The sequence below is a fragment of the Myotis daubentonii genome, chromosome 9, assembly GCF_963259705.1.
Source record: "Myotis daubentonii chromosome 9, mMyoDau2.1, whole genome shotgun sequence".
Classification (NCBI taxonomy): domain Eukaryota; kingdom Metazoa; phylum Chordata; class Mammalia; order Chiroptera; family Vespertilionidae; genus Myotis; species Myotis daubentonii.
The window spans coordinates 46,455,170-46,466,074 of record NC_081848.1 but is presented as its reverse complement, the minus strand read 5'-3'; the positions used below and the strand labels follow the sequence as shown (position 1 = coordinate 46,466,074).

General features: G+C 42.5%; 1 protein-coding gene, 1 long non-coding RNA gene and 1 pseudogene across 2 annotated transcripts in view; 2 read left to right on the top strand and 1 right to left on the bottom strand.

The window, feature by feature from the left end:
• The window catches only part of LOC132240925 (uncharacterized), a 220,938-nt gene that overhangs the window by 63,234 nt on the left and 146,799 nt on the right, over window positions 1-10,905 (top strand). The window lies entirely within an intron of this gene.
• LOC132240922 (interferon-induced very large GTPase 1-like) overlaps window positions 1-10,905 on the top strand; it is a 154,424-nt gene that overhangs the window by 35,125 nt on the left and 108,394 nt on the right. The window lies entirely within an intron of this gene.
• Window positions 8,676-9,551, bottom strand: LOC132241673 (proteasome subunit alpha type-1-like; annotated as a pseudogene).

Here is a 10,905-nt window from a genome sequence, read left to right as displayed (position 1 = left end):
CCTTAAAACTGCAATGTTCAATTAACATTTGCTGAATGCTTTTGTTATTTGTTTAATGAATCTAGAATGGCCTTTTAGAGGTATCATGTGCCATACATTAACTTTGATTTTCAATCTAAAATTGTTGTCTATGAATAAAAATCACCTTTGATAAATTCCTCAGACATTTAAGCAGTGTGATTATTAAATGAGATTTAGGCCAGAGCCTGTGCCTCTGAGGCAGAGTGGTCACCATATGTCTCCAACTCATGCCTGAGTTGCCATCCATCACATCTCAAAACCTCTGGTCACACACACTTAAGGAAACCCCAGCTTGCCTCTGTTCTGCGTGGAACCACCTGGTCTTCGTGTAGAAAAATGCTAGGTGGTGCTGCCATCAAGGATTTCCCTGTAAGGATGAGCCACATACTTGACCCAGACCACTGTGATGGGGGCACAAGGTGGTGAGCAGGGCCTTTGTAAAAGCCCTGAAGCAAAAATGAGCAGCCAGCTGGGCAGCAGCTGATGCCCCGGGACATGCCTGACCCCAGTCTGCAGCCCCTCTAACCTCTCCAGACAGCCTCCAGGATGCACAGCAGATTGTCAATGTCCTCAAGCTGAACCCTTAGGAGATCCAAAAGAACTAGAAGCACCTATTCAAGGTGAACACTAAATCTGTGGGCAGCTCCTTCACCTGCAGTCAAAATTGTCCCAGCAAAGGTGCACCTCCAGCAGGAGGTTACAGTCTAGGCCCAGGAGGGCAAAGAAAGAGAGAAGAGGCCCAAAATGTGACCACTTGGCTCCCACCCCACTCTTCCTGCCACCTCCAATTTGTAGCTAAATGTCTTTCACACACACACACACACACACACACACACACACACACACACACACACACGAGATTCAGAGGCTGTGCTGCTGTGCTGAGGAGATTAAAAAAAAAACTGACATGAAATAAATGGAAACAGAGGAAAGAGTAGGTAGGAACTGGGGTTTCTGCCATCAAAGAGGGATCAAGATTAAGGTGATTACAATATCGTTTGATTGGCATCACTGAGGGAGAAGCCATTAGTAGGAGTAGGCATCAGTAGGAGGCACTGAGTCAAGGTGTACCTCACAGGATTAGAGGCAGTCAGACTGTGGGTCAGTAGAGACAAGGTCAATGGATTGGAACTCTAAAATTTGAAAGTAGGGGACATAATAGGAATTGGGGTTACCACATCAATAGATTTGGGAATTTCCAAAGTGGGTTAAGCAAAAGATTCCAAATGCAGTGGGAAAGAAGGAATCAGAAGGCCTTTAGATATGCGGCAAGAAGGGGGATGGATTCTAAGACAAAATCAAACATCACGAATAAGATGTAAGTTTCTTAAAGGAAGATGAAAACTTTCACTGCAGTGTTTTATTTTAACCAAAAACACCTTTATTTTCATCTTCAAATAACTGTTCTTTTTTTTTCATGATAAACATGATTAATTTAAAAAGATGGCCTATATAATGCCTCTTCAAAGCATTCCCCTTTAATGAGAAATTTAGCTTTATATAATTCAGACATAGAAAGGTATGTTATTGTTTTTTTTTCTAGAGAGAGGAAGGGAGAGGAATAGAGGAATAGAAACATGGATGAAATGGAACCATCATTAATCAGCTACCTCCTGCAGAAGAAGAATCTGAATGAATTCCCTTAATTTATGCTAGTTTCTGTTTTGTCTTATAATGACAACAAAATATATATATTTTAAACCTTTCACGCTCAGCCAGGGTGGCTCAGTGATTAAGCATTGACCCATGAGCCAAGAGGTTGCCTGTTCGATTACTGGTCAGGGCACATGCCAGGGTTGTGGGTTCAATACCCAGTAGGGGATTATCTTGCTTGCCCTACCAGCATCATGTTATCACTCTCTACTCTCTGAAACAGTTTCTTCACTTGGATCTGAGAGTAGTAAATTCTTTCTTTACTTCCTCTATCACTCTGCTTTACTGGTCCTTCCTCTTCTATTAGAACTCCCTCTCTAGATGGCGGCATAGGTTAATGCCGGAGTTTGCTGCCTCGAACAACCACTTCAAAAATACAACTAAAAGACGGAACGGACATCATCCAGAACCACAGGAAGGCTGGCTGAGTGGAAATTCTACAACTAGGAGGAAAGACAATATCATACCCAGACTCAGAGGAGGCACAGTGCTGAAGTGAAATACTCAGGTGCGGAGTGCATGCTGAGCGGTCTGGCGGCGGAGGGTGCGGTTGTTGTTTTCAATTGGGAGGGAGTTTCAGACTCTGAACTCCAGATCCGGGCGAGTCTCTAGGGACCCAGACTCAAACGGGAGAAGCGGGACAGTCTGGCTTTGGTCGGAGCTCGAAGGCAGCTTTCTCTCCGAGGTTTGCAGAGGTTGCTGGGACTCTGTGAGGCAGAGCCCCTGGGGACAGAACTGAGAGCAGCCATAACTGCTCGCTCCGCCCACCCTGTAGATCCCCAGGGACCCGCCCCGCCCAAACCCTGCACTGAGGCATTTGCTGGATAGCCTCAGGCAAACGCTAGGTTAGCACTGCCCTAGAGATCCAGCACAGAAGCTCTCCCACTGCAGACACAGCTGACTCTCATAGCAAGTTAGCCTGGAGGTCAAATCACCCCCGGTATTGCTGACAACAATCAAGGCGTAACTACAACAAGACTGCGCACAAAGACCACAAGGGGGTGCACCAAGAAAGCATAAATAATGCGGAGACAAAGAAACATGACAGAAATGGAGGATATAGAGCTAAAAAACGCACTTTTAAGGTCTTTCAATAATTTTCTAGAAACTGCTGATAAATGTAGTGAGATCCTCAAGAAATCTAATGAGACCCTCGATGTTGAGATAAAGAACCAACTAGAAATTAAGCATACACTGACTGAAATAAAGAATATTATACAGACACCCAACAGCAGACTAGAGGAGCCAAGAATCAAGTCAAAGATTTGAAATGCAAAGAAGCAAAAAACACCCAACTGGAAAAGCAAAATGAAAAAAGAATCTAAAAATACGAAGATAGTGTAAGGAGCCCCTGGGACAGCTTCAAGCGTACCAACATCAGAATTATAGGGGTGCCAGAAGATGAGAGAGAGCAAGATATTGAAAACCTATTTGAAGAAATAATGACAGAAAAATTCCCCCACCTGGTGAAAGAAATAGACTTACAGGTCCAGGAAGCGCAGAGAACCCCAAACAAAAGGAATCTAAAAAGGACCACACCAAGACATATCATCATTAAAATGCCAAGAGCAAAAGACAAAGAGTGAATCTTAAAAACAGCAAGAGAAAGAAACTCAGTTACCTACAAGGGAATACCCATACGACTGTCTGCTGATTTCTCAACAGAAACTTTGCAGGCCAGAAGGGAATGGCAAGAAATATTCAAGAACCTACAACCAAGATTACTTTATCCAGCAAAGCTATCATTCAGAATTAAGGTCAGATAGAGAGCTTCACAGATAAGAAAAAGCTAAAGGAGTTCATCCCCACCAAACCAATATTATATGAAATGCTGAAAGGTATCCTTTAAGAAGAGGAAGAAGAAGAAAAAGGTAAAGATACAAATTATGAACAACAAACATGCATCTATCAACAAGTGAATCTAAGAATCAAGTGAATGAATAATCTGATGATGTACAGAATGAACTGGTGATCATAATAGAATCAGGGACATAGAAAGGGAATAGACTGACTATTCTTGGGGCGGGGGGGGGGGGGGGGGGCGGGGTGTGGGAGATGCCGGAAGAGACTGGACAAAAATTGTACACCTATGGATGAGTACAGTGGGTGGGGAGTGAGGGCAGAGGGTGGTGTGGGAACTGGGATGAGGGGAGTTATGGGGGGAAAAAAGAGGAACAAATGTAATAATCTGAACAATAAAGATTTAATAATAAACAATAAATAAAAAAAAGAACTCCCTCTCAATGCTAGCATAGGTCAAGGGCTCAAGTAGTAATGGGCAGCCTGGACCCATTTTGTGTCCAGTTTCACTACCAGTATCATTTACCCCTCTCTCCTCCATGACACACTTTCTTCACTTGGAATTGAGAATACTGCACTCTTGTTTTTTGTCCTACACCGGTAGGTTCTTCCTCTTCTATTAGAACTCTCAATGCTATTGTCCTCCAAAGGCCCAATCTTTGGACTTCCTTCTATATCTAGACTCTCTCTCTTAACGTGTCTTCAGTCCCCATGGCATTGACCCCTAATACATGTCTCACCCACACCTCTGTCCAACTATCAAACACATTCCTACTTAACACCTCCACTTGGATGTCTTAAATCTTCAAGCTTGACATGCTCAAAACTGGATTCTAAACATATCTTTACCCAAAGCCTGCTCTACTGACAGCCTTCCTCATCTAAGGTAAAAGTAAATCCACTGTTTCAATCCATTGTTTGGCTCTTATGGAGTTACTAGAGGCTCAGCGTACGAAATTACGCAAGACCAAAGCCACTGTGTGTGAGTAGCTCACTGTGTGAAAAGTCACCAGCACGCCCTCGCTATGCGAGCCGCAAGCCCTGCTCTGCCCTGCCACTGGTAGCAGTGAGTGGGCTGAGGGGAGGGACCGACCGAGAGGTGCTCCATGCACCTCCTGGTGTCCCATTGTTTGTCATTCTGGCATTCCAGCATTATGGCTACAGGCCTTTTATTATATAGATTGGTCTCCTCTTAAATCAGGGGTGGGGAACTTCAGACCTGAGAGACCCATGAGCTGTATAAAGCCTGAGAAATCATTTGGTATGGCCCTGTCAAGGCATTTGGGGTGAGTTAATGAAATGTTTTACCAAATATAGTAGGTTAATTTTTAAGTTGATAGTTTTGTATAGCCCACACTAATGATGTTATAAATATTCAAATGGCCATTGGCAGAAAAAGGTTCCCCACCCCTGTGAAACTTAATGCTTACCATCAAAATCTATATTATTTTCTCTGTAACTGGTTTGGCTCAGTGGATAGAGCGTGGCCTCCAGACTCAAGGGTCCCAGGTTCGATTCTGGTCAAGGTCATGTACCTTCGTTGCAGGCACATCCCCAGTGGGGAGTGTGCAGGAGGCAGCTGATCAATGTTTCTCTCTCATCAATGTTTCTAACTCTCTATCCCTCTCCTTTCCTCTCTGTAAAAACTCAATAAAATATATATTTTTTTAAAAATCTACATTATTTTCAATAGCACCCTTAGGCTTGAACTCCCCCATGCTGTTTCAGATAAAGTCAGTTCCTTTTAGGTAGATCTTTAGGGATCTCTATTATTATAAACTTCCTTTTTTCCTGGAAAATATCTCTGAGCCAGTGCTATAGGCACTGGGGGAGAGCAGTAGCCTCTAGGCTTCTTGGCTTGCCTTTCTGGGTATGGAATCTCTGCCCTACAAGGGAGCCAAGGCAAGAACAATGAGGTCCCAGTGTTTCCATCCTGCCATTGCTGTGCTAAGATTTCCACCCCAAGAAGTAGGAATGGGAGGAAGAATGAGTCCCAGCCTCTCTGCAACACTCTCCTGCAACTTACCCTCTGCAACTCAGAGCTGGTAGGGATGAGGGACTCTGGCTGCCTGACCCTCCCAGGAAGACACCTTATCCCTTGTCCGGGAGCTGAGGGGGAAGGAAGCTGGAACATAAGACTGGATATGCATGAAGCCATTGTCTTGGGGACACATTCTTAAGATATGAGATTTAATGCATCGTCTATCTCTAGAACCTCAGAGGATTAGAAAAAGGGAGGCTCATAAAAGCTTAGCGAGAGCAAAATCCCACACTGAGCACAATATAAATACCCGAGTTTTTGGAATAAAAGAAAAAATAAAAGTTGATAGTGTGATGGCCATGCTGGAACGGTTAAATGGTGTAAAGCCAGAAGACCCACACCCAAAGGAAATAATATTCACTGAGGCATTAGGAATGTTCATTGGTGGCTCTCACTCATTAACACTTATGGAGATGATGGAGTTCAAAAGTAATAGAAATCATATGCAAGCACTTAACCACTAGAAACCAGGAGGTTTGCAATTACCCTAAAAAGAGAAACAGGTGGGAAACCAAGAGTCCACTACCCATAGGGAGTTGTAACAATGGTTAATAGAACATGGCCTTGATAAAGACTGCTATTATCTAAATGGATTTGAACAATGGGATTGTAAGAATAAAGAAACAGTGTGTCCTGCCCTGGCCCATATGGGTCAGTTGGTTGAGCATTGCCCTGTGCACCAAAAGGTCAATTGTTTGATTCTAGGTCAGGACATATACCCAGGTTTCAGGTTTAATCCCAGGTCAAAGTGGGTGCAGGAGGCAAACAATCTCTCTCTCTATCTCTCTCTCTCTCTCTCTCTCTCTCTCTCCCCCCCCCCACCTCACTCTCTCCATCTCTCTCCAAAATCAACAAAAACATATTTTTCAAAAAGAAGGTGAAAAAAAGGAAAGAAGGGCTGCATTAGATTCCTACACCTGTTGGAAAAGAGAAACATTTTTTTGAGAGGTGAGAGAATGTAGGCCTTCCAGAAGTGACCAGCAGGCAGGAAAGTAAGCAGTGGTCCACACCCAGTTGAGAGAGTGAATAGGAGCATGAGACAAGGCTGTCAGATGGGTCACTCAGTAGTAAGCAATAATTAGAAAAAAACTGGAGAGTGAAAAAAGATAGGTAAAGCTGATGAGCAGAACAAAAATAAACTTGTTTCTGCATGGCCTTCAGGGTGAGGATAAAAAGGTTGGGGTTGCCGAAACCGGTTTGGCTCAGTGGATAGAGCATCGGTCTGCGGACTGAAAGGTCCCGGGTTCGATTCTGGTCAAGGGCATGTACCTGGGTTGTGGGCACATCCCCAGTGGGGGATGTGAAGGAGGCAGCTGATTGATGTTTCTCTCTCATCGATGTTTCTAACTCTCTATCTCTCTCTCTTCCTCTCTGTAAAAAATCAATAAAATATATTAAAAAAAAAAAAAAAGAAGAAGGTTGGGGTCAAATAAGAAAGCCTAGGCCTTGGAAATGGATGCCTTTCTTGCCTCAGCACATAGTTATCCTGGTCTCTAGAGTCACAATGAAACTGGAAATGTTAATGTAGGTTTTACAAATACAGATTGGAAGCCTCACAACCAAATACTGGTCTTCATAATATCATCACAGACCCTGTCAACCATAAACTTTCCTTGCTCTTCCCCTGCCTCCCATTCGAACTATAGCTATCCATCTTATGGCCTTCCATCTTATTTCTGAGGCCCTACTTCAATCATCTGAATTTCCTCTGTGTTAGGTTCATGACACAGGAAGAGAATCAAACTGGTCAGAAAAGGGAAAAGAGGTTTAATCCGATTTCTCGGGCGAGACCCAAGAGCCCCAAAGACAGGGCCAGTGAGTTTGCACCAACAGGGAAGGGGGGCTCTTTTTTATATAGGTGTTTAATGAGGGGCGGGGGGCATGAGCTGAGGAAGTTCCCACAGTGGGGGTAGTCTCGGTATTCAGGAAGGAGTCAGTATCTGTGTGGGGTCTTTGTGGATTCCAGGGAGGAGCCAGTATCTGTGTGGCCATCTGTCTGGCACGCTGACCTGTTAGGAATTCCAGGGAGGGACCATTATCTCTGTCACCATTTGCCTTGCGGGGCATGCATCCGCTCCTGAGCTTCTCTTCGACCTAACACTCTGGAGCTGCATGGAACTTATAGGCCCTTCTCTGACCACCACATGGTAGTAAAGAACCTTATGAGGACAATTCTGATAGATGTTTTCCACTTCACTGTTGACACTTGAGGCCAGATAATCCTTTTTGTGGGAGACTGTCCTATGCATAATAGGAAAAGGCCATCCGTATTTTCTCCCAGCAGATGAAACAATTTATTTTACCATTGTCTTTAAAACCACAAAGACACTATGTTCTTCATATAAAAACATTAATACATATATTTTCTAGATAATGATTATATAAACCCTCTCAGTGAAAAATGCACCCCATTATATGATTTCAGTGAAGGTGCTTAGAAAGAACTCACATCTAGACTGATTCCTAAAACATACCATTTCACCACTGCATCTTTTGGTTCAAAGTATAGATCAGGGTGGGCAACCCTGGCACGCATGCCAAACATGGCACACCAGTAACTTTTGTTGGAACACGAAACCCTCTCTTATAATTTTCCATTTACAATTTTTTTCTTAATATCGACTTTTTTATTTTTCAGATAAATTCAGTGTAGGTGCATCTTAGATAAATATATAATTTTATTTAACATGTATACATTAAAAAATAAATGTATTTTTCATCATCATATACTGTGTTGTTTTTTTAAATATATTTTATTGATTTTACAGAGAGGAAGGGAGAGAGATAGAGAGTTAGAAACATCGATGAGAGAGAAACATCGATCAGCTGCCTCTTGTACACCTCCTACTGGGGATGTGCCCGCAACCAAGGTACATGCACTTGACCGGAATCGAACCTGGGACCCTTCAGTCCGCAAGCCGATGCTCCATCCACTGAGCCAAACTGGCCACGGCGTCATATACTGTGTTTTTGTCGCGCGAATTAATTTTATTATTTCTTCAAGGTTCTTCACATATGTAAACCTTAAGAGATATCAGGTAATCATAATGTGTTCTCAAAATATTAGGGTTGGCACGCAGAAGAATTTTGAGTCAGAGATTGACTAGTTAGTTGCCCACCCCTGGTATGGATTATTGTCATCATACATACTCCTGTGTTCTTACACATATAGAATAATAATACACATATAAAATGGAGGTTCCATTGGTTTATCAGCCTTTTCTGCAGGTTCATCATCAGGTTGAGCAGGCTGTGCCTTTCTCTGTGGCCTTTCTTCAAGGTCTTCCAGGAATGGAGACACATTATCATCATCATTTAAATCATAAACTCCAATTTTTACCAACAATTCCAATGGAAACATTCTTCATAGTTAGGTCCTGTTCTATAGGAAGTGTCACTCTTAAAGCATGCAGATTATGCTTAACCAGTTCATTCAAATTGCATTCTATAAACTCAGACATATGTCTATCCTGTGAGTATAAGCTAATTGAGAATGAGCTCCAATGGACACAGATCTACAGTCAAAAATAGTTAGCAGAGACAGGTTTGAAAATATGAGGGCCCATATCATCATAACCAGGAAAAAGCAGCCCAATACCATATGGTCTTTGGCCATATCTTTGCATTGGTATCTGGGTCTTGCTTCCAATTATAGATACAAGAGGGGACACAGGAAGAGGTCTGTCAAATACAAATCTGGAATCCAAACACTCCTGGAGCATAAAGTTACATAACAGTCTAGCGCCAGCAGGAAGTTCCACAATTGAAATACCAATACGTCAACATGGAGAATTTTTTCTGGTGAGCTGCAAGTTTTGAGTGTGCTTTCTTCAGTGTGACCAACACTACGTAGGTTTTTTTTGTTTTGTTTTTTAAATTTCAGACCAATTGTGGCTACACCCTGATTGACAGCTTCCATTGTGTATTCAATTTGATGAATCCTGCCCTGAGGAGTCCAAACACTGACATTGCCATACTGGTTGCAAAACAGGGTTCCAAAATGAGCCTTGCTATTGCCACCTGCAGACCTGCCCATCAGTGAGCACTACCTAAACTACCTCTAGGCCAAGCATGTCAAACTCAAAGGCTGACACAGGCCAAATAAACGAGGCATGCGGCCCGTCGGCAGTGAGTTTGACATGCTTGCTGTAGGCCATCTACAGGAACATCTGTGCAATCAGGTTTTGATGGAATTTTTAAACTCTTTGTGATAGATCCTCCCTTCCCCTAACTGGTGGGCGGAGTATGACATAACCTGCAGCCCAGAAATACCTGAGTGACTAACCATGTACCTTATATGGACTATACATTGGACTACCAATCCACACCTGCCAAATACCCTAAGCCCTTGTCCTATATGGACCACACAGTAAGCCACCAATCAGTGTGCGCTGAATACACTAAGCCCCTACCCCTTCCCATTCCGCCCCTCAAAAGGCGTGTCACCCCTGCACATGTTGCTGTCCTTCCCTTGCGAGACAGTCGGGCAGGTCTTTCTCCTCTAATAAAACCTGTAGTCCTGGTTTTTGGCCTCTGTCTGATCTTTCACTTTCTTACAACTAAATAAAACATCATTTGCACACTGCATGGTGTGCCCATCGCTTTTAATAACATTTACTCATTGAAAAAACTTTTTAATGTGGAAAAACATACAAAAGGAAATTAAAAACACAAAATCCCACCTCTCAGATAAACTTCTGTGAACAATTAAATGACAATATTTCCAGGCATATGGACACATACTTAAATATGTGTAATAGTGCACATATAATAATGTATAGTATACAGACTGTCCTCTAATCTCCTTTTCCCTCATAATTTCCTAAGGACATCTTTTGAGATAAACAATATTGGTCTATTTTAATAATTTTAATGCCTGAATAACATACATTTATTTGTACTTAAACGGATCTCTACCAGATGGCAACCAGGTTCCTACATGTTCACTATTATAAATTGCATTACAATTAACATCTTTGAACATATATCTTTGCACAGGCTGAGATTGACACTGTTTCACACTTAACATTTCTGTGCATCTAGAATTTTGCCAGGACCCAGAGCTTTACAAAGTGAATTAGACATAGATCTTGTTCCCAAGATGCACACAGGCTGGTAGGGAAAATGAACACAGGACAAAATAAAATATGGTAAGTGGCATGGAAATGCAAGGTAGACTGTTAGCCAAAGATGAAGAGAACGTAACTGATTGGGAGTCAGGGATGGCTTCACAGACACAGGCTTCAGAAGAATCAGTAGAAAAGTAAGTCTCTGCTTTTTTTTTCAAATGGTTATTTTATAACAACCAGTTATTTAAATGCCTATTTCCCCTGCACCCTGTGTGGAGATGAAGGCCAGCCTTGCCTTCTTCATATGCCCTGTATTTATCA